Genomic DNA, 25,300 nt, shown 5'->3' on the forward strand with positions numbered 1-25,300 from the left:
GCCAATGGGGTAGGAAAAATACTTCATTTTAATTAATAGACGGATAAATATATACTGGCAGTACAACTCCAAGTGTTCTGCAATTGACTGTGAAAATTGGCATTCTGGGAAAGGGCCTTATAGAACTAGATTCATTACTATTTTATTAATATTTAACTAGTATTATACAGTCTTATTATAAGAGAAAATAATCTTTATAATCAAAAAAAAAAATTATCTTCCCGGACGAGCCCCCATTTTTTTACGATTCTATTTTTAGATCGCAACAAAATAAAGGAGACGCCACAAAACCGCTGCAAAAACAATTCTAACCCTAACCTAGTAAACAAATTTAAACATAAGATAAAGTTACTTTACAGGCATAATTGTGTAAAATAATCTGAAAGGACTTGTTTTATTTAACTTTATTTTGGCACAATTTGCTAATCGGGTATGGAAAAAAAATTAACATAATTTTAAATAAAACAATGATAAATATTGATACAATTCTGATAAAATATTGATAAACATATTGATGAAAATTCAATGTTGCCATCACAGGGAAAAATTACATTTCACAATATATTACATTAGAAAAAAAGTTATTTTAAATTTTTATAATATTTCACAATATTACTGTTTATATATATGTATATAGTGCAACTCCAAATGTTCTGGAACGAACAGATTGTGACAAATGGCATCCCGAGACGTTCTTATGGAGCTGGAATGTCTCTATATGTTCAGGTTCTTGTTGCCGGGACCTACAGGTAATAACAACACAAACACAGCAGCACAAAGAGGAAACCAGACACGACATGCTTTAAGCAATCAATAACAGAGCCTCTGTAAGCATCTCTCTCTTTCCCAGCCTTTCCCGACATGATCATGTGCTGCTCTTGAAGTAAGGACGGGATTATTTTCAAGTAACTCTAGACCGCCGCCCATCAGCCTCGATCTGATAACACGGGACGTTTCCCAGGGAGCGTCTGGCATGAGGGGGACTGACCTGAGGGCAGCGGGGCAGCGTGTCGACTGCATTTCAACACGTTCTCTTCGTCGGCATATCAGCCATGCGATCTCACGCAGACACATGGAGGCAGCGGCACGTGTCTGGAGCGATGAAATCAAGCTTTTGCTGCTCAAGGTGGGCATCATTACTGCAGGTTATCTGAGGAAGAGTTTGAGCCAAATCAGCCTGATTTACAGCACTGCAAAAAAACGAGTTATTTCCTCAGTATTTTTGTCTTGTTTTCCAGTCTAAACATTCTTAAATCAAGATGCATTTACTGGAGAAGCAAAATTATATAAGATATTAAATCTTGTTTTCTGAGAAATTGACCAGAATTATGCAAGTTTATGCATAAAACATAAAACTCACCTGATTTTTTTTTTTCTTTTCAAAAAACAAATTTTAAGTCATGTATCTTGATCCTTGATTTAAGAATTTTTGTACTGGAAAACAAGATCAAAATAAAATTTAAAGTTGTGTAAATCAGCATAAATTAAATCCGGTACAACAAATAAATACTTTACAATTCAATCTTATATTTGTATGTTTGTGTGTATATATATATATATACAGTACAGTCCAAAAGTTTGGAACCACTAAGATTTTTAATGTTTTTAAAAGAAGTTTCGTCTGCTCACCAAGGCTACATTTATTGAATTAAAAATACAGTAAAAAACAGTAATATTGTGAAATATTATTACAATTTAAAATAACTGTGTACAATTTAAATATATTTCACAAAGTAATTTATTCCTGTGATGCAAAGCTGAATTTTCAGCATCATTACTCCAGTCTTCAGTGTCACATGATCCTTCAGAAATCATTCTAATATGCTGATCTGCTGCTCAAGAAACATTTAATGTGTACAATTGTACAAAACATTTGTGTACAATATTTTTTTTCAGGATTATTTGATGAATAGAAAGTTCAAAAGAACAGTGTTTATCTGAAATCTAATCTTTTGTAACATTATAAATGTCTTTACTGCCACTTTTGATTGATTTAATGCATCCTTGCTGAATAAAAGTATTAATTTCTTGAATTTCTTTTCAAAAAAATAAAAATAAAAATTCTTACTGACCCCAAACTTTTGAACGGTAGTGTATAATGCTACAGAAGCTTTGTATTTCAGATAAATGCTGTTCTTTTGAACTTTCTATTCATCAAGGAATCCTGAAAAAGTTTTCAACATTGAAAATAATCATACATGTTTATTGAGCAGCAAATCAGCATATTAGAATGATTTCTGAAGGATCATGTGACACTGAAGACTGGAGTAACGATGCTGAAAATTCAGCTTTGATCACAGGAATAAATTACTTTGTCAAATATATTCAAATAGTACACAGTTATTTTAAATTGTAATAATATTTCACAATATTACTGTTTTTTACTGTATTTTTAATTAAATAAATTTAGCCTAAACTTTTGGACTGTACTGTATATATATATATATATTCCCTAAAGAACCTTTCAGTGAACAGTCCTTAACAGAAATATTTTTTTTAGTCTAAAAATAATCTATAGAGGTTTTTTCCACGGTAATGAACCTTTGGTGGAATAGAACCATCGATGCCGATGAAGAAGCTTCATTTTTCAGAGTGTAGAGAGTATTATGAGCCGGACATGTTCTCGACAGGTTTGGTGAGATTCACCCAAAGCACCTCCCATGCCAGCAGTGACCTGTTTATCTCATTAATAGATGTTCGCTACAGGGCAACAAAATGCAAAGCAAGCAGGAAAAATTAAAATCAAAACTATTCCCCCTTTAACCGTCTCGAGAGAGTCTCGTATCCTCCAGACATCAGTCAAGGAGAACACATCAGCAAATTAACAGCAATGCTACTCGCACATAACCTGCAATAACACACTCAGATATCTGTGAAGGATGAATGATGAACGTCAGGCCTTGAGAACAGCAGCTCATTTAAAATAAAGTGTGTAAACAAGAGCAACAACGAGGGGGAAAAAATCATTCTGTCCCGGAAACCTATTTTCACTGAACCAGAAGCCAAATGATTGAGATGAAGTACCACAGTAAATATCCAATAAACTCACCCAGAGAGCTGCTAATGTAGATTACTGAAACAAAAACACCGGGAATCAATGCCTGACGATTGCCCAAGGAGCAGACAGCGCACGAGACCTCCGCAAACACAAAAACAAAAGAGTGCTTTAATTCCGCTTTTGTTCTTTGTAAATCCAGACTCTCCACTGACCTCCTGCTGGGAGCGGGTGGAGACGCCGGGACGGGGGTTCGAACGCGCTCCTCAGATCCAGATACCAGGGACCCCTGCTCTGTTTCTGCCCGGGGTGACGGCAGCGCTCGCGGGGGTTTCTTTAGTACCGACAGCGACCCTTTTACCCCAGACTGAACCTAAAAGTGAACAACTGCAAATGATAAAAAACATGTGTGTGTGAATCAACACTGAACTGAGCTGAATAATGGCACTGTTGTAGAGCTGCTTATAGCTGAATTTACACCTCATATTTGATGAAGTTTGCATCATTTATTCTATTTATTTAACATTTTTTGTGTGAAGCTGCTTTGAAACGATCTGTATTGTATAAAGCACAATAGAAATGACTTGTATTACTTCAAATTAAAATGTGTGTATGGGCTGTGTATTCTTACAAACTCTGAACTGTTTTCAAACAGGTATGTCAATCGAGCAGATAGCCCCGCCCCAAACTCACGTGATTGGTTGAGCCACAAATCGGAATGTTGCACCGCTCAAACAAACACATCAGCGCTCTAAAAGTGTTACAGTGTTTCACACTTCAGGAATCAAACTACCAGTGACTGACTCTGAACTTTAAACTGACACACCACTAACTCTCTGAACACCAAAAACATCACCTGAAAAGCTGAAGAACACTGTCAAGCTGTTGTGTTGACCCAAATATTAACATGAAAACACACTTACAGATAATCAAAGGGGAATCAACGTGACGTTAGCGTTTTGCAGTGCAGCATCTTATCTCGCTGAGCTGTTTTCTGTAGCCGTGGCCTGAAGAAATCAAACACAATCACTCCAGATAAAACACTATATATATGTATATTTATATATATATATATATACACTGCCCTCCAAAAGTTTGAAAACACCCCTGGCAAAGTGTGGTTTTGGACGATATCAGCATAAATCCATATCATTTTTTGGTGCAAATATATTAAAGTAACTTGACATTATCATTGAAGACCAGCAATAATAATTTTCATTTTGATTACATAATAATGGCAATATATACATGTCAAAGTCAGACATGCCCCTTTGCCAGCTGTGATGCTGGTTACTGGTTTAAACTTGGTTTGTAAAAGATTTTTGGGTCAGCACACCTTAATATCTTCAACAATTGATTGCCAATTAAGTTTAGAATACAATGAACCAATCAGAACCCAGTTTAGGTCAGATAGCTGCTAATGCTGGATATTTTGATGAATCGAAAATTTACGTTTTTTCTATGTATAAACTGTTTATGTAATAAAATATGTTTTCATAGTTTGTGTTGTCCCTTATCAGTGCAAAATTATCACAAATTAAAAAGGATTCATGCCAATATTGTCCAAAACCCCACTTTTCTAGGCCGTTTCCAAACTTTTGAAGGGCAGTGTAAGTATATTGTGTGTGTATATATATATATATATATATATATATATATATATATATATATATATATATATATATACACATAAATACATTATAGATATACATACACTGTATATACTATATATATATATGTATATGTATGTATATACGCATATTTGTGTGCAAAGATTATAATTTCAGAAAAATGTGTCATATCTTTCAGTAACTGCTCGATTCAGTTCAGTAAAGGATTTGTTAGATTGATTTAAACCAGTAACTCATCTTTTTGAGCCAATCAGTAAAATTAATTGTTGGTTGTTCGTGAATCAGCTACACTGAACACATTCTATGTTTTCTATATTCACTAAAAAAGAAGCGGCTGATAAGAGTTATATGTTGGTGAATCGATCTACGCTGGCTGTGTTGTATTTTCGTTTAAGAGTGCAACCCGCAAAGACATCTGAATAAAAAGGTTTCTTGCCATTTATTTCCACTCATTGTCTGTTTGCTGCAAAACATTCAATACGGTCACAGTATAAATCACATTCACAACTAAAATAGAATTTTTCATTTTTTTTGGTGAAATGGAAACTAAAATAAAAAGTCTCTAATTTGTGCACAGTGTGACCATGAAGCAAATAAACACATTTTCTGTTTGTATCTTCTGTGCAGTCATTTCTCTCTGTCTCTGTAAGCTTTTGAATGATTTTCTATGACTGCAGAAGAAAGAGCTTCTCTAAGCCTGCGAAATGAAAAGCTACTTGAGTGGAAGGGGGGAGGTTGATTATATTTTGAAAAAATGTTTATTTCAGCCATGCATCATTAAATGCAACCGCTAACAGCACAGGGATTTTTATCCACAACTCAGATGGAAACAATTGAAGTTGTGTATGATGGTGGACCCCATCAATAAACAGCACACAGACTCGTACCCCTGCTGTTCTCAGTCCATAATTATTACTGTTCGGATGGAAGCAGAGAAACTGTACAAAGATTTTTTTCTGTTTATCTACAGTGACCTACTTTCAGTCTGGTTTAAAGTAAAGCCCTCATACATAGAAACTATTTCACTTTATATTTGGAAGTTACTTATTTGTTTTGCAACTCAATCCTGTGATGTGGATCACCGCTCCACGCTGTCCCACACCTCTCGGTGACGAGCGGCAGAAGTCGTCGTGTAGCTACAATGCAAATATTGTTCATCTCGGTTTCATTGACATTGTTGCTGCACTTAAGAGCCGACATTCGATCTCCTGCAAAGCAGAAGGGTTTCAACCTCGGCTGGAGGGGCGGTTTACTGCTCTTCCAGTATTACAGGGCGCGCTTTAAGAGCCCGGGGCCCGGGGTGATTTAGATAGGGTTCCTTTACCCAGAGGTGTTAAATTCAAAACCGCATTTATTACAGTGAAAAACACTTTTCTTTCGACATCTGCTCACTTAACGTTAATTATAGTGCCCCTCCTCTGCGCTGCCATTATGAGGCTTAAGATTCCCAATTCCTGCAGTCAACAGAACAATAGAGGTGGAGCTGTTGGAGAGGTGGGGAACTATAAAAACTGATAGTGTTTCATTACTGTCCAGTGACAAACTCTCCAAAAGATTCATAAAACACAAAGGTTTTAAAGTGGTCATGACATTTAATATGTTTCTTGAAGTTCACTTATAAAGTTAATAAAGTTTTTTGCAGACACACAAAAAACAAACAAATATATATGAGGAAAAACAATTATTTTCAACCTTCATTCTGAGCCTCTGTCTGAAATGATCCGTTTTTAAGGTGCGGCTCCTTTAAGACGTGTCAGTAAAAGGCCACTGTTGTGATTGGCTAACGTCACTGCATAGGAAACAGTATCACATGAGTAAGTGTATTATCCATTACGAAACCATTTACTTACGATTTGTGAGTATTAGAGATTACAAAACAATCTGCCGTCAAATGCTCCGAACAAACATCTAATCCTCCGAGGTGATCCGGGACGCCATTAAAATGAACCATCCACTTGTTCCTGACGCTGGGATCCTTCTTAAGTCTGTACGGAGATGCAAATGAGCTGTTTAAACAGGACGCATGAAAGCGGATGTTCTTTCATTTGTCCTGTTGTCGACAGACTCAAGCGTGTGGAGCTTGTCAGAAACTGAACACACATCTGTATACTGTATCAGTGTAGACAGTGTCAGAGATTATAATGGGTTCTGTTTGCTTTCGACGTGACGCTCACATCCAGTGTAGGCAAATGTCAGCCGTTAAGCGAATGAACTACAGTGGGCGTGGCCTATGGTGTGATGATGTATAACTATTCGATGTCTTGCTCTGGAGGCGGGCATATGCAAATTAATTTTCCGTGTGACATCACAAATCACCCAATATCGAAATGAGCCATTTTTGGAGCTTGCTTAAATAAATCCTACATTTATAATGAGGAGGACGTTTTAAGCTCTGAAATTTGCAGTATGTTTTAATGGTACAAAGATCAAGGCAAATTTGACTTCTCATGTCATGACCCCTTTAAGAAAAGTGCAATGCTGTGATTTGAGCGAGTCTGAAGAGGTTTTATGTAAGTGAAAATTTAGATCAAGTTTCTTGGAATGATTATCATCAGTTGAGTTTACTGAAACACTCTTTGAAAACAAAACTCAAGTTTCCTTAAATCATGTGCTGTTGAGGAGAGAGTGCTGGTGTTTTTCTAAGTGATCACATGCATCATTTTCACCTGCTAGACCAGAAAACAGCTGAAAAAATCCAACAGATGTACACTGAACAAAGACCCAAGCCACATCTACAGACCAGAAGATCACTGAACACTCTAGCAACCACTCAGAACACCCTAGCAACCAACCAGGGTACCTTAGCAACCACTCAGAACACCCTAACAACAAAACTGAGTTCCCTAGCAACCATGCAGATTAACCTAGCAACTACCCAGAACACCCTAACAACCACCCAGTGTACCTTAACAACCACTCAAAACACCCTAGCAACAAACCTGAATTCTCTAGCAACCACACTGAGTACCCTAGCAAACATGCAGATCACCATAGCAACTACCCAGAACACCCTAGCAACTAACCAGGGTAGCTTAACAACCACTCAGAACACCTTAATAACAAATCTGAGTTCCCTAACAACCACACTGAGTACCCTAGCAACCATGTAGATTACCATAGCAACTACCCAGAACACCCTAGCAACTAACCAGGGTAGCTTAGCAACCACTCAAAACACCCTAACAACAAATCTGAGTTCCCTAGCAACCACACTGAGTACCCTAGCAACTAGCCAGAACACCCTAACAACCACCCGGTGTACCTTAACAACTACTCAAAAAACACCCTAACAAGAATCCTGAGTTCTTTAGCAACCGCACTGAGTACCCTAGCAACCACCCAGAACACCCTAGCAACAAACCTGAGTTCCCTACCAACCAACCAGAGTACCCTAGCAACCACTCAGAACACCCTAGCAACTAACCATGGTACCTTAGCAACCACTCAAAACACCCTACAACAACACCAGAACACCCTAGCAACAAACCTGAGTTCCCTAGCAGCCACACTGAGTACCCTAGCAACCATGCAGATCAACCTAGCAACCACGAAGATCACCCTAGAAACCACCCAGTAGCAACCACTCAAAGTACTCTAGCAACCACCCAGAACACACTTGCAGCCACCCAGAGCTCCCTAGCATCCACCCAGAACACCCTAGCAACTACTCAAAGGAATAACACCACTTATAACTGCATTTTGACATTTTCTAAATAAAACGTGAGAGATCTGATATTTAACTTGCATCTAGTTAAATATTTCTCTTCTAATCTGTCATACTGTATTCATCACACTGCAGCAGAAATGAGATGATATTACTTTTTGGCTTCTTTGATGTAAATTCAGCCATTGTGAGTTTATATCCAGCGCTCCTGTCTGTGGAATTTCCAGATGGAATCACAGTAATTGACACGGAGCAAAAGCTGGTTTTGTGTCCCCAGGGAGGAGAGCGTGAGGGCTTTGGGTTAAAGTCTGGTTTTAAACAGGACTTATGAAGTGGAGGAGGGGGTTTGCAGACGATCCCTCAGGTGAGCTCTACAGGGAAGCTGCTCGGAGCAACCGAAGGTTCTGATGCCGGAGAAAGGGAAACATATGTCAGCAGTGTGAATCTAGTGATCCTCGTGAATCATCTCACAGGAGAACAGTAGCTGCAGTTCAACCGCCGAACACCATAATTATGCGGCACTTCAAGCAGTGACGATGGGAATTTTCTGATGATTCATTAGCTAGAGAACAAAACCGGCCTGAACCTGCAGGTCCACCTCGCTCTGTCAACAGAGCTGCTGCGACTTGCCCTGTAAGTCATTTCATGTAATTTTGTGGTAATCCTAGAAGGCTGAATGGAGCATTTTTCTCTTGTGGTTAAAGGTGTAATGGTCCCATCAGTCTGAAAGCACTCAATTTTCATTCCATCTTCGAACACCTGGAGTGTGTCTTTGCGAAGGGCATCACTTGTGCGAACAATAGGGAGTATGTCAACAACCTTTCACAGAAAAGGCATATTTATATCCGTTTCAGAGCAACAAAGACATACTGGTGTTTTTCTGGATGTTCTCGCGCTGACGAACGCTATCACATCATGTTCTTATTTAGTACGCTTCGCACACGACACCTATCAGAACTCTCGACATGGTCAAAGCTAGAAGAATATATTGTGTAAAGAATAACTAACGATCGGGCTGTTGAATTATTATGTTGGCTTGACGAAGCCAACATACTGATCTACTATTTAAGCTGCTTCTTCGTTTTCTTCTTCTGAGACAAAATTTAGGGCTTTACAACCACCAAACTCGGCTCAGACCTTCAGACGGACTTATGACTTTCATTAAACGGATGATCAAAACTACAGTCCCATAGACTTTCATTGAGGGGGTCAAAACTTTTGTACAATAAGACTTATCAAGTATTTAAGCTGTCACTAACAAAGCTTAAGGACTATCCTAGGACAGAATGCTAAAACGTACTAACAACATGCTAATTAAATCTAGCAATGTGCTAAATCATGTTAGCAATGTGTCAAATCATGCTAGAACCATGATAACTGTGTGCTAAATCACACTAACAACATGTTAAAACATACTAGTAACATGCTAATCATGCTGACAACATGTTAAATAATGCTAGCAATGTTAGAAAATGCTCATCCTCCTAGCAGCATGTTAAATCATGCTAGCAATGTTAGCAAACATGCTAATGATGCTGACAACATGTTAAAACATGCTAGCAACATGTTAAATCATGCTAGCAATGTTATCAACATGCTAATGATGTTAACATCATGCTAATCATGCTGACAAAATGTTAAAGTATGTCAGCAATGTGTTAAAACATGCAAGCAAACATGCTAAAACATGATAGCAGAATGCTAATCATGCTAGTAACAATTCATGCTATCAATGTGCTAAATCGTGTTATGAACATGCTAATTAATGCTAGCAATGTTAAAAAATGCTAACAACATGCTAATCATGCTGACACGTTAGCAAACACGCTAATGATGCTAACAACATGTTATCAAAATGCTAATGATGTTTCCAACATGTTAGCAACATGTTAATCACACTGACAAAATGTTAAAACATGTTATCAATGTGTTAAAACATGTTAGCAGCATGCTAATAATGCTGACAACATGTTAAAACATGCAAGCAACATGTTAACAAATATGCTAATTATGCTAGCAACATGCTAATGATGTTAATAACATGTAGCAAATGTTTAACGTGTTAAAACATGCTAGCGAAAATGCTAAATCATGTTAACAGAATGCTAATCATGTTAACAACATAATTCATGCTATGAAAATGCTAATTCATGCTACTAACGTTTAAACATGCTAGTAACATGCTAATCATGCTGACAACGTTAAAACATGCTAAAACATGTTAAATCATGCTATAAACATGCTTATCCATGCTAGCAAAGTTCAAACTTTCAGAGAAGGCTTTGTCAAGCCAACATCAAAATTTTTTTACAAACTTTACTCAGCTAGTTAGAAAATAATGCTTATTAGTTTATTTAGAACTACTAATGGAGGCTTGAGCCACTGTAGGCTGTGAGGACCTTTTAAATCACTGAAATCATTTGGCGAAGTGATATAGAACTGTAATGTGGTCAAGACCTGCCTGGAACTACTTGCGTTTCCCTGAAAATATTGCACACCTTAGAATCAGATTCAAGCATTCAACAGTCCTGTAGTATAACTAAATATATTATAGTGTTATCTTATTGTTATTTTCCAATCAAGGAGCTCTTAAATTCAACATAAATTCACAAACCCATTTTACAAAACTCTCACACTTTCTGACTAATATATATCCAGACACCAGATGGATTGAAACATCACCGTGGTGCATTTTGCTTTCTCATAGAGGGCAGAGGATGATGGGAAAACTATCGAGCGGCATTAACTGTGAGCTCCTGGCTGCATGGAAGCACAGAGAGAATATTATGATGTTTACTGTAATGCCTGCTACCATTCATATTCCATATCAGCGTGTGCAGAGACAATCAGAGGGCTTGTGGAGCACTTCAAAGCGTGTGTGAGGAGTGCAGAGGGCGACCGCGAGCATTCAGTGTCACTCAAGATACTGTACAACCCCTCTGTAAACAACCGCAGGAAAGACACGGAGACGAGCCGCTGTTCTGGCACCATTAAAATTGAATTGTTTCCGAGGGAACAGGCGTGAGGAAACGAGAGCGGAAATACCGAAAGAAAACACGTTTGATCAAAGGTAACGTATACTCTGTTCCAAAAACTAGCAGAGTTGCCTATTAAGGAAACATCCTAACTGAAATGAATGCTCTACGTAGGCTAGTTTGACGTTGCTAAGACAACATGATACTTTAATAAGTATAAAAACACACACACAAATGTTAATATACAGTACACTCTAAAAATGCTGGGTTAAAAACAACCAAAGGTGGTTTGAAAATGAACAAACCCTGTGAAATGGGTTATTCTAACCTAGCGATTCTGTTGTTTTAACCCAACGAATTGGTTGTTTTAACCCAGTGAATTGGTTGTTTTAACCCAGCGAATGGGTTGTTCGAACCCAGCGGTTGGGTTAAATGATTGTCCAGAGAATTGATTGTTTTTACCCAGCGAATGGGTTGTTTTAACCCAGCGAAGGGGTTGTTTTAACCCAGCAAATGGGTTGTTTTAACCCAGCAAATGGGTTGTTTTAACCCAGCGAAGGGGTTGTTTTAACCCAGTGAATTGGGTTGTTTTAACCCAGCAAATGGGTTGTTTTAACCCAGTGAATTGGGCTGTTTTAACCCAGCAAATGGGTTGTTTTAACCCAGTGAATTGGGCTGTTTTAACCCAGCAAATGGGTTGTTTCAACCCAGCAAATGGGTTGTTTTAACCCAGCGAAGGGGTTGTTTTAACCCAGTGAATTGGGTTGTTTTAACCCAGCAAATGGGTTGTTTTAACCCAGTGAATTGGGCTGTTTTAACCCAGCAAATGGGTTGTTTTAACCCAGTGAATTGGGCTGTTTTAACCCAGCAATTGGGTTGTTTTAACCCAGCAAATGGGTTGTTTTAACCCAGCAAAGGGGTTGTTTTAACCCAGAGAATGGGTTGTTTTTACCCAGCGAATGGGTTGTTTTTAACCCAGCGGTTGGGTTAAATGTTTGCCCAGAGAATTGATTGTTTTAACCCAGCAAATTGGTTGTTTTAACTCAGTGAATTGGGTTGTTTTAACCCAGCAGTTGGGTTAAATGTTTGCCCAGAGAATTGATTGTTTTAACCCAGCGAATGGGTTGTTTTAACCCAGTGAATTGGGTTGTTTTAACCCAGCGGTTGGGTTAAATGTTTGCCCAGAGAATTGATTGTTTTAACCCAGTGAATTGATTGTTGTAACCCAGCGAATGGGTTCTTTTAACCCAGTGAATTGGTTGTTTTAACCCAGCGAATGGGTTGTTTTAACCCAGTGAATTGGGTTGTTTTAACCCAGCGATTTGGGTTGTTTTAACCCAACGAATTGGTTGTTTCAACCCAGAGAATTGGTTGTTTTAACCCAGCAAATTGGGTTGTTTTAAACCAGTGAATTTTTAGTTTTAACCCAGCGGTTGGGTTAAATGTTTGCCCAGAGAATTGATTGTTTTAACCCAGTGAATTGATTGTTGTAACCCAGCGAATGGGTTGTTTTAACCCAGTGAATTGGGTTGTTTTAACCCAACGAATTGGTTGTTTCAACCCAGAGAATTGGTAGTTTTAACCCAGCAAATTGGGTTGTTTTAAACCAGTGAATTTTTTGTTTTAACCCAGCAGTTGGGTTAAATGTTTGCCCAGCGAATTGATTGTTTTAACCCAGTGAATTGGTCATTTTAACCCAGAGAATTGGGTTGTTTTAAACCAGTGAATTTTTTGTTTTAACCCAGAAAATGTTTTTTTTTTTTTTTTATCCCAGAGGTTGGGTTAAATGTTTGCTCAGTGAATTGGTTGTTTTTAACCCAGTGAATGTGTCTGATTTTTAATTTCCAACTATTTTGTGTTCATTTTAACCCAGCCATATAGTCATTTTTAAACAATAGTTGAGTTAAATAAAACTGCCCAGCAGGTTGAGCAAACATTCAACCCAACCGCTGGGTAAAACAAACTAACCGCTGAGTTGTCCATTTTCAATCGCTGTCCATTTTCAACCCAACTTGGGTTGTTTTTAACCCAGCATTTTTTAGAGTGTATATATAAAAATATAGAAAATATAAAAATATGGAATATAGTACCTCACAGCAACCACTCAGAACACTTAACATGAGCTAAGATTAATAAACGCTGTAGGAGTGTCGTTCACTCTCAGTTCATGTTAACTTATTGTCAAGTGTTACAATTTCTCTAATTTTGTGTTGCATATTGAATGAATTGTCTCTGAGTTTTGCTGCAATGCACTATGGGATCAACAAGCCACAACAAGATATCTTAGAAGGAAGCTTAATTATGATGCAATTATGAATGCAATGTATTGTAAGTGGCTTTGGATAATAAATAAACGTATAATTATTCCACTTAACTTCTGGAAGAGCCATGTTGTCTTCAAATGCTGTCAGTTATTGATAAAACTGCAGTGCTGTATTATTCATTGTAATAGTTCAAACATTTTAAACACTTCAAACATTAAATCTAGCTCTTCCACGCTATCGTAGCTCTTTTGAAAAATTAACTCTAATGTAAGCAATATTGCTGCATGCCGGTGCGATCGCAGCTGCAGGCCTCTCCGCGCTGTCAGCGTGATTGACGACTCGGACGGCGCATGAATTTCAAATCCCGGGTGAACACGAGGGCCGGGGAGCGCGAGCAGGTACAGAAGTCATGAAACGGGACTGGAGATCGAGCAATTACAACTTATTGCATGCAAAGCAGAGGTGGACGAGTTGCTCCTCACCGGAGCGTGACTCTGCTGGATCAGCCCTCAAACAGACTCCTCGAGTCAATTACGTGCCGAATGTAAATCCGCCGGGTCTCGAGCCGGTTCAGGCGCAGGCGTCTCGCTTTCTTGAGTGAACCCAGGCATGTCTGACTCTCCTCAGCATCAACAAACTCCTCTATTATGCATCTGCTTAGATTTTCTTTTTGTTCTGAAACCTGCTTGAGACAGAATGAGTAAGTGTGACGGCCTCCGCTTACGATCAACAACTACAACACAATTCATTCAGATTCTGGCAATGAGAGCACTGGCACAAACGAGCAACACACACAAACAATAATGCTTATCCTACACAGAAAAGGCAATAATATAGAATTACACATTACAAAGCATTCATATTCACAGAAACCGCAGGAAGTGTGTCAAAATGAGCTACAACTGTAATAACGGCGGTGTAATATCAAACAATAGAGCTGAGCTAGAGGACGTGTTTTACAGGTTTCATGCATTAGCGCCGCTGATGTGTCTGTAGTGTGAAGCACATATGTTTCTCGCAGTGATTGCAGTGCTGATATCAATTACACTGTTTGCCCCCTGGTAAAATCAAAAACTCTCCTTGACAAAATCTTTAAAAGCTCCAGATTGCCTGAAGATGATGAGATGCACCGCACTGCATTAACAGATGGCCATTATATGATGCGAGTTTGAACTAAACGAACTTCATGATGCACATAATGTATACGAATGCATGCCTGTATATACTGTATAAACACACACTGAACACTACAGTCTATAGAAAACACTGAGTACAGATACAGATAGATAGATAGATAGATAGATAGATAGATAGATGATAAATAAAAAGAAACAAATAAAAAGAAATAAAGAGAAAGAAATAAATAATAAATGAATGAATAAATATATAAATAAATATAACCAATCAATCAATAAAGAGAAATAAATATGCAAATAAATGAGAAGTAAAGAAAGATAAACAATTAATAAATAAATATGTAAACAACTAAATATAAAAATAAATAAAATATATGTAAATAAGAAATAATGAGAAAGAAAGAAAGAAAGAAAGAAAGAGAAATAAATAAAATAACAAATAAAAAACAAATAAAACAGACAAATAAATGAGAATTAAAGAGAAATAAATAAAATTATTAGTAAATAGAAATAAAAACAAACAAATAAATAAATATAAATAATCAATCAAATAAATATATAAGGAGAAATAAATATGTAAATAAATGAGAAATAAAGAGAGATAAATAATAAACAAACAAACATGTAAACAAATAAAATAAATAAACAAATAAACAAATATATGAGAAATAAATATGTAAATGAATAAATAAATGATAAATAAAAAGAAACAAATAAAGATAAATAAATAATAAGTGAATGAATGAATAAACAGAGAAATAAATATATAAATAAATATAATCAATACACCAATAAATATAAATAAATATTTTAAAAAAATGAGAAATAAAGAAAGATAAATAATTAATAAATAAATATGTAAATAAATAAATAAACAAACAAATAAATATAAATAAATAAAGGGAAATAAATATGTAAATGCATAAATAAATGGTAAATAAAAAGAGCAAATAAAGATAAATAAATAATAAACAAATGAATAAATAGAGAAATAAATATATAAATAACTATAATCAATACATCAATAAATATAAATAAATATTTAAAAAAATGAGAAATAAAGAAAGATAAATAATTAATAAATACATATGTAAATAAATAAATAAACAAATAAATATAAACAAATAAAGGGAAATAAATATGTAAATGAATAAATAAATGGTAAATAAAAAGAGCAAATAAAGATAAATAAATAATAAACAAATTAATAAATAGAGAAATAAATAGAGAAATAACTATAATCAATACATCAATAAATAGAAATAAACATTTTTAAAAAAATGAGAAATGAAGAAAGATAAATAATTAATTAATAAATATGTAAACAAATAAAATAAACAAATAAATATAAAAAATAATGAGAAATAAAGAAAGAAAGACAAAAAACAGACAAATAAAAATGAGTAAACCTAAAGTTTTACATTTCATGAAGAAAATGAATGGGTTTTGTTAACGCTAAACTCACCATCATAATGCTGGAGTTTTGTGGGTGGTTGCCAGGGCGTTGCTATGCAGTTGGGTATTTTGGGTGGTTGCTAGGTGGATTCTAGGTGATCTCTGGCCTTCTGTGGGATGTGAATGATAAGGTTTCATGAGAAGTAAGGTTTAAAATTCAGAGGTTTGAACAACAGTATTCACAATGTTTGACTGTAATACAAACACCACTAAAAAACAAATAATTTTGAAACACCAGTAAAATGTGGTGCCTGTCTGACTGTTCTAACAACAACAACAAAAAAACCTAATGAAATGGTTTCATGTGTCCATTTTCTGAGAAAGCTCCATCAGTCGGATGAAACAGACACTCAGACCCTGTTCAGATCACATGTGAAATCATTCAGAGTTTCAGGACATGAAATGATTCTTTGCTTCTGTTGCGTTTTGTTCAACCTGTTGCAGATGTGCCACAGTGACATGTCACTATTACCCAGCAGGCTTTTCCGGCGCTGCGTGTTTGAACACGGCCGTAACGCGCTCTTTTAATCATGGCCAGTTCTGTTCTCCTCCAGAGGGCTTCAATTAAAAACAGCTGCAAGGTCCTAAAATCCAAATGAAAATAATGTCACAATGCAAAATAGAATTCATTTTATCAAACAACAAACAAGTTCTTATTTCTTTCAGTATTTTGCATTGAAATACTGTATGACCCGGACATGAGTTTCCTGAGATTCAGCCGTTTTCCTACACGGTCTCACTCATGAAGTCACGTGATCTCATGATGTTTGGTGTGAGTGAAGCTGTGCCTGTGTTTGAATGCATGAACAGCTGGACTGCCCCCTGGAGGCCTGACAGAGCACTTCTGCTGTTTGACCACAGACACAGTCATCAATCCATCACAAGCACAGTACTCTCATATGAGGAGAGTATTGATGCATATTCAGAAGAGATGTGTTTATGTTGCTCCCGCCAGCACTGCAATCATACAATACTAAATATCAGCAAGATCTAAAATGTCCAGATCCATGAATAATGGATGGCAGACAGACAGCTGGTGCCCTTCACAGATGAAGTTTATAGAGATTCTGTTTCTCCAGCACTGAATCGATAGACATTCTGTTTTTATTTCACAGCAGTTGTTATAGAAAACAAAAATACGGCTGTCAAACCCATCATGCATTGCTGATGTATCTTTTATCAGTCCTTATATGGACATAGATGAAGGGCAAATGCGTTGTAAGATGCTCTGACCAAAAGCATGCAGGCTGAACCTGGCCGAGCTTCATCTATAATTCACCATTTAATTTAATCAGAAAGGCCGATCTCTGCGGAGGAAATAATGCCTCATATCCCACACCCTAACTGAGCTAATAAAGAGCATGCTGGGATACGAGAGCACCGGTCTCAGCCATCAACAGGTTCAGACACCCGCCGTCAGACGCTGAAACACACGGATCTGAGACATTTTGAAAAGCCATTCTCTGGTGCTTCATACTATATATTATGGAAGCTTGTTTCCACCACAGAATAAAAAAAAATTAGTAGTTTTTTTCTTGAAATTTACATTTCACAATTCTGAGTTTACATCTCGTAATTCTTAGTTTAAATCTCGCAATTCTGACTTTAAATCTCGCAATTCTGACTTTATATCTTGCAATTCTGAGTTTACATCTTGCAATTCTGAGTTTACATCTCGCAATTACAAGTTTACATCTCGCAATTCTGACTTTATATCTTGCAATTCTGACTTTATATCTTGCAATTCTGAGTTTACATCTTGCAATTCTGAGTTTACATCTCGCAATTACAAGTATACTTCTAGCAATTTTGAGTTTATATCTCGCAATTCTGACTTTAAAACTCGCAATTCTGAGTTTAAATCTTGCAATTCTGAGTTTACATCTCGCAATTACAAGTTTACATCTCGCAATTCTGAGTTTACATCTCGCAATTACAAGTTTACATCTCGCAATTCTGAGTTTACATCTCGCAATTACAAGTTTACATCTCGCAATTCTGAGTTTACATCTTGCAATTACAAGTATACTTCTAGCAATTTTGAGTTTATATCTCGCAATTCTGACTTTAAAACTTGCAATTCCGAGTTTACATCTTGCAATTACAAGTATACTTCTAGTAATTTTGAGTTTATATCTCGCAATTCTGACTTTAAAACTTGCAATTCTGAGTTTACATCTTGCAATTACAAGTATACTTCTAGTAATTTTGAGTTTATATCTCGCAATTCTGACTTTAAAACTCGCAATTCTGAGTTCACATCTCGCAATTCTGAGTTTACATCTCGCAATTCCGAGTTTACATCTCACAATTACAAGTATACTTCTAGCAATTTTGAGTTTATATCTCGCAATTCTGACTTTAAAACTTGCAATTCCGAGTTTACATCTTGCAATTCTGAGTTCACATCTCGCAATTCCGAGTTTACATCTTGCAATTCCGAGTTTACATCTCGCAATTCCGAGTTTACATCTCGCAATTCTGAGTTTACTTCTCGCAATTCTGAGTTTACGCCTCGCAATTCCGAGTTTACGTCTCGCAATTCCGAGTTTACATCTCGCAATTCCGAGTTTACATCTCGCAATTACAAGTTTACATCTCGCAATTCTGAGTTTACATCTCGCAATTCTGAGTTTACATCTCGCAATTCCGAGTTTACATTTTGCAATTCTGAGTTTACATCTTGCAATTACAAGTATACTTCTAGCAATTTTGAGTTTATATCTCGCAATTCTGACTTTAAAACTTGCAATTCCGAGTTTACATCTTGCAATTCTGAGTTCACATCTCGCAATTCCGAATCTACATCTTGCAATTCCGAGTTTACATCTCGCAATTCCGAGTTTACATCTCGCAATTCCGAGTTTGCATCTCGCAATTACAAGTTTACATCTTGCAATTCTGAGTTCACATCTCGCAATTCTGAATCTACATCTTGAAATTCCGAGTTTACATCTTGCAATTCTGAGTTCACATCTCGCAATTCCGAGTTTACATCTCGCAATTCTGAGTTTACATCTCGCAATTCTGAGTTTACATCTCGCAATTCTGAGTTTACATCTTGCAATTCTGAGTTTACATCTCGCAATTCCGAGTTTACATCTCGCAATTACAAGTTTACATCTCGCAATTCTGAGTTTATATCTCGCAATTCTGACTTTAAATCTCGCAATTCCGAGTTTACATTTTGCAATTCTGAGTTTACATCTTGCAATTACAAGTATACTTCTAGCAATTTTGAGTTTATATCTCGCAATTCTGACTTTAAATCTCGCAATTCTGAGTTTACATCTTGCAATTACAAGTATACTTCTAGCAATTTTGAGTTTATATCTCGCAATTCTGACTTTAAAACTTGCAATTCCGAGTTTACATCTTGCAATTCCGAATCTACATCTTGCAATTCCGAGTTTACATCTCGCAATTCCGAGTTTACATCTCGTAATTCCGAGTTTGCATCTCGCAATTACAAGTTTACATCTCGCAATTCTGAGTTCACATCTCGCAATTCCGAATCTACATCTTGCAATTCCGAGTTTACATCTCGCAATTCCGAGTTTACATCTCGTAATTCCGAGTTTGCATCTCGCAATTACAAGTTTACATCTCGCAATTCTGAGTTCACATCTCGCAATTCCGAATCTACATCTTGCAATTCCGAGTTTACATCTCGCAATTCTGAGTTTACATCTCGCAATTCTGAGTTTACATCTTGCAATTCCGAGTTTACATCTTGCAATTCTGAGTTCACATCTCGCAATTCCGAATCTACATCTTGCAATTCCGAGTTTACATCTCGCAATTCTGAGTTTACATCTTGCAATTCTGAGTTCACATCTCGCAATTCCGAATCTACATCTTGCAATTCCGAGTTTACATCTCGCAATTCCGAGTTTACATCTCGTAATTCCGAGTTTGCATCTCGCAATTACAAGTTTACATCTCGCAATTCTGAGTTCACATCTCGCAATTCCGAATCTACATCTTGCAATTCCGAGTTTACATCTCGCAATTCTGAGTTTACATCTCGCAATTCTGAGTTTACATCTTGCAATTCCGAGTTTACATCTTGCAATTCTGAGTTCACATCTCGCAATTCCGAATCTACATCTTGCAATTCCGAGTTTACATCTCGCAATTCTGAGTTTACATCTTGCAATTACAAGTATACTTCTAGCAATTTTGAGTTTATATCTCGCAATTCTGACTTTAAAATCTTGCAATTCTGAGTTTACATCTCGCAATTCCGAGTTTATATTTTGCAATTCTGAGTTTACATCTCGCAATTCCAAGTTTACATCTCGCAATTCTGAGTTTACATCTTGCAATTACAAGTATACTTCTAGCAATTTTGAGTTTATATCTCGCAATTCCGAGTTTACATCTTGCAATTCTGAGTTTACATCTCGCAATTCCGAGTTTATATTTTGCAATTCTGAGTTTACATCGCACAATTTTGAGTTTAAATCTCGCAATTCTGAGTTTACATCTCACTTTTATTTTTGTTTGTTTCTGCCACAGAATTTTTATGTCACAATTCTGACATTTTTCTCGCAGATGTTTCTCACAATTTGGACTTTTCTTCTCAGAATTGCGAGTATATACACTGTATGCAATTCTGAGTTTATAACTCTCTCAATTCTGAAAATAATAAGAAAAAAAGTCAGAATTGTAAGATACAAAAGTTGCAATGAACTTTTTTGTTTTGTTTTTAATTCGGTGGTACAAATAAGCTTCCATATCATACTCCACATTCAGTCCTCTTTCCACACAAATATGCTGTTGAATATTTATAGAGACATTAAAGTCTTAACTGGTAATGCTTCAGAAATACAGTAGAACAATCTCGGCCAGCTCACATGAGGCTCAGACAGCCCATAATTAGACGTGTTACTGTAAGTGCACGCAGAGAGTTCAGGGCTGTTCATTAGACTCCAATGCACGCGCATCTTTGGAGCTAATTTATGAAGCACACCTTTCCGAGGATCATTTCCCTCGTTCTCGGGGAAGTGCGGTAATATCCCTCCATTAAAGTGCACGGACAGCATTTCATTAGATCACGTCGAGCTAAAAGAGCTGGGCAGACTCTCGAGAGAAACAAGCCTCTATAATCAGCAGGTTTTACTGATGGAGATCATTGTCATTAAGACACAAACTCAGCTGAGATGAATATAGCACAATGCAAAACGTGCATGAGCTGTAATCGCGTTTACATGGGTTACATCACTTCACAACAGTCATATACAAAACATAAGGCAGATAATATTGCACTCGCAAACATTTAATCAAACAAAACACACTTAAAATAGTTCATCTGACTCTTACTCAATCTTAAGCAAACTTCACTAAAACACTCTAAAAAATCTCCAAAAGTTGAGATCACTTTTTAATTTTATCATTTCAAATACACTGGACTGAATCAATTGGATAAACACAGTTAATTAAGTTTAAGTTTAGATTTTTACAGTGTATATACTGTAGCTCTCAAATTTTATTTGTGTACATGCATATACAGGTTTGATGTCAAATGGCATTGGTTTGACAGATCGATGAGATGATCTGAGAGCTTCAGGAAGAGGAAGAGTTGATTAAGAATTCCGAGTTTACTTCTCGCAATTCTGACTTTGCATCTTACAATTCTGAGTTTAATTCTGAGTTTACATCTTGGAATTCCGAGTTCACATTTTGCAATTCCGAGTTTACATCTTGAAATTCTGAGTTCACATCTCGCAATTCCGAGTTCACATCTCACAATTCTGATTTTACATCTCGCAATTCTGATTTTGCATCTTGCAATTCTGAGTTTACATCTCACAATTCTGATTTTACATCTCGCAATTCTGATTTTACATCTCGCAATTCCGAGTTCACATCTCACAATTTTGAGTTTACATCTCGCAATTCTGAGTTTACATCTCGCAATTCTAAGTTTAATTCTGAGTTTACATCTCGCAATTCCGAGTTCACATCTCGCAATTCTGACTGCATCTCGCAATTCTGAGTTTAATTCTGAGTTTACATCTTGAAATTTCGAGTTTACATCTCGCAATTCTGATTTTGCATCTTGCAATTCTGAGTTTACATCTCACAATTCTGATTTTACATCTCGCAATTCTGATTTTACATCTCGCAATTCCGAGTTCACATCTCACAATTTTGAGTTTACATCTCGCAATTCTGATTTTACATCTCGCAATTCCGAGTTCACATCTCACAATTTTGAGTTTACATCTCGCAATTCTGATTTTACATCTCGCAATTCCGAGTTCACATCTCACAATTTTGAGTTTACATCTCGCAATTCTGAGTTTACATCTCGCAATTCTAAGTTTAATTCTGAGTTTACATCTCGCAATTCCGAGTTCACATCTCGCAATTCTGACTTTGCATCTCGCAATTCTGAGTTTAATTCTGAGTTTACATCTTGAAATTTCGAGTTTACATCTCGCAATTCTGAGTTTACATCTCGCAATTCCGAGTTTACATCTCACAATTCTGACTGTGCATCTCGCAATTCTGAGTTTAATTCTGAGTTTACATCTCGCAATTCCGAGTTTACTTCTCACAATTCTGATTTTACATCTCGCAATTCTGATTTTGTATCTTGCAATTCTGAGTTTAATTCTGAGTTTACATCTCGCAATTCTGAGTTTACATCTCGCAATTTTGAGTTTACATCTCGCAATTCTGAGTTTACATCTCGCAATTTTGAGTTTACATCTCGCAATTCTGAGTTTACATCTCGCAATTCCGAGTTTACTTCTCACAATTCTGATTTTACATCTCGCAATTCTGATTTTGTATCTTGCAATTCTGAGTTTAATTCTGAGTTTACATCTCGCAATTCTGAGTTTACATCTCGCAATTTTGAGTTTACATCGCGCAATTCTGAGTTTACATCTCGCAATTCCGAGTTCACATCTCGCAATTCTGACTTTGCATCTCGCAATTCTGAGTTTAATTCTGAGTTTACATCTTGAAATTTCGAGTTTACATCTCGCAATTCTGAGTTTACATCTCGCAATTCCGAGTTTACATCTCACAATTCTGACTGTGCATCTCGCAATTCTGAGTTTAATTCTGAGTTTACATCTCGCAATTCCGAGTTTACTTCTCACAATTCTGATTTTACATCTCGCAATTCTGATTTTGTATCTTGCAATTCTGAGTTTAATTCTGAGTTTACATCTCGCAATTCTGAGTTTACATCTCGCAATTTTGAGTTTACATCTCGCAATTCTGAGTTTACATCTCGCAATTTTGAGTTTACATCTCGCAATTCTGAGTTTACATCTCGCAATTCCGAGTTTACTTCTCACAATTCTGATTTTACATCTCGCAATTCTGATTTTGTATCTTGCAATTCTGAGTTTAATTCTGAGTTTACATCTCGCAATTCTGAGTTTACATCTCGCAATTTTGAGTTTACATCTCGCAATTCTGAGTTTACATCTCGCAATTCTGAGTTTACATCTCGTAATTCTGAGTTTAATTCTGAGTTTATACCTCATACAGGTGTTGACAAGAGGCAGAATATTTTGTGATAGTCCTTTGAAAAGACAGTTTGTTGGAGACTTTAAGTTGCTTCAATGTTTGTTGGTTTTCCAATTTGACACACAAACTTCTAAGAGGCTCGTGCTTGAAAGTAAAATGTGTTTAAAAGAGGCCAGATAATGATGTTTTACATTTCTGCTCTGACATTTCTGATTAGTTCAAGTTCCATTTTGGGGGGAAACAGGAGGCTTTGCAGTGGCAGAATGTGGAGCACTTCAAAAGTTCAACAAAACACACAGGATTCAGAGAGAGAGAGAGAGAGAGAGAGACTTTGTCAGAAACGTTGAGCGGGATCTTTGATCTTCCTCTCTGAGCCCCGGAGGGTGACTATCGATTGTGCGGCGGAGGAAACGTGCGGCATCAGCTCAGGGCTGTGGGAAGGAGCGCCGTCACAGCCGACACTGAGCGACAGACCGAGCGGATCAGGCCCGACCCCGGCACACGGGGGGATACGGCTGAGAAAGACACAAACGCAGATGGAGGAATTTGTGGAGCACATCGCTCGACTCCAGAACGCCAGTCTGAGAACAGCTCCAGGCTGAAATTAAGAGCTAAACGCGTCACTGTAAACTCACACTCGATCTGCGTAAACCAAACCGAAATCTGAAAACAAACGGCACGTTAATTATAGAAAAGCTGTTTCCCACAATGCAATGCACTTGACCTGAACCGCCCTTTCCAACGAGATCTCTTTCTTGTTCTCCTTCTGTTTACCTCAAGATAAAAGAGATCCATCCCAACTTGAAACGCAATGTGAACATACTGTATATGAACTAATGAACAATACTGAGCTGCCTCTGACATTCATAAACACAGACTCGATGCATTATGTTCCTCATCAGTGGTGTAAAAACACCGGCGTCTGCTGCATTACTGTAAGATTCCAGCAGAGTTTCTGTCCAAAGCTCCTGAGAGCCTTGAATCCTGAAGTGTTTCTCTCTGGATGGGCTCCAGGGCCTGACTGATAAGACGGCATCAGCAGAAAGACGACAAGAGCTGCATCTCGCCTCTGAATGTGGAGCAGATGGTTGGCATAATGACCAGCTTTAGAATAATGACGAAACGGCTGAAGGACTGAACCGTGACGGCCTCTGTAACGCTGAAACACAACAGGACAATTACAAGAGCTGCGACTCTACGCATGGGTATTTATGCTCGGAAACACACATTTTCACAAATGAAGTCAATAATGTCTGGAGAGAAATAACCATTGGCATTCACATTCATCTCCACTTTCAGATACAGATTCAGTTTTGGTTTAGATGTAAATGTCATGTGGCTCCAGAGGTGCAGGAAAATGATCAATAAAATAAAATAAAATAAAATAAAATAAAACAAACACCTATACAAAATACACAATAAATAAATAAATAAAATGACCCACACTTTCACACTTTTTAAGCCCCCAAAAACAAAACAAAATAAACAGCCATACAAAATACACTAGAAAAATCACTGCAGATACTGGCAACTGAAAACAAACTTCTGATAGAAACATATGAGCAGGTTTTCTGCTTTGATTCTGATGTTTATTGGAGCTTGAAGAAACAACCTGTCACCCCGGCAGCTCCACACTGACACCAGGTTTGGATTGAGACGAGAAACAGATTGTGTTTCAACACAAAC

General features: G+C 36.9%; 2 long non-coding RNA genes across 3 annotated transcripts in view; one reads left to right on the forward strand and one right to left on the reverse strand.

Moving 5' to 3' along the window:
• LOC125262553 overlaps nt 1-25,300 on the reverse strand; it is a 141,770-nt gene that overhangs the window by 19,356 nt on the left and 97,114 nt on the right. For both annotated transcript variants that reach the window (XR_007183592.1, XR_007183591.1), the window contains 4 exons: nt 16,131-16,230; nt 3,919-4,002; nt 3,211-3,382; nt 989-1,150 (listed from right to left, as the gene is read on the reverse strand). This is a non-coding gene — a long non-coding RNA (uncharacterized LOC125262553). The remainder of the gene's footprint in view (nt 1-988; nt 1,151-3,210; nt 3,383-3,918; nt 4,003-16,130; nt 16,231-25,300) is intronic.
• The window catches only part of LOC125262554, a 39,236-nt gene continuing 24,364 nt past the window's right edge, over nt 10,429-25,300 (forward strand). Inside the window, exon 1 of the long non-coding RNA XR_007183593.1 lies at nt 10,429-11,360. This is a non-coding gene — a long non-coding RNA (uncharacterized LOC125262554). The remainder of the gene's footprint in view (nt 11,361-25,300) is intronic.

This window comes from Megalobrama amblycephala, linkage group LG2 (assembly GCF_018812025.1).
Source record: "Megalobrama amblycephala isolate DHTTF-2021 linkage group LG2, ASM1881202v1, whole genome shotgun sequence".
Taxonomy (NCBI): domain Eukaryota; kingdom Metazoa; phylum Chordata; class Actinopteri; order Cypriniformes; family Xenocyprididae; genus Megalobrama; species Megalobrama amblycephala.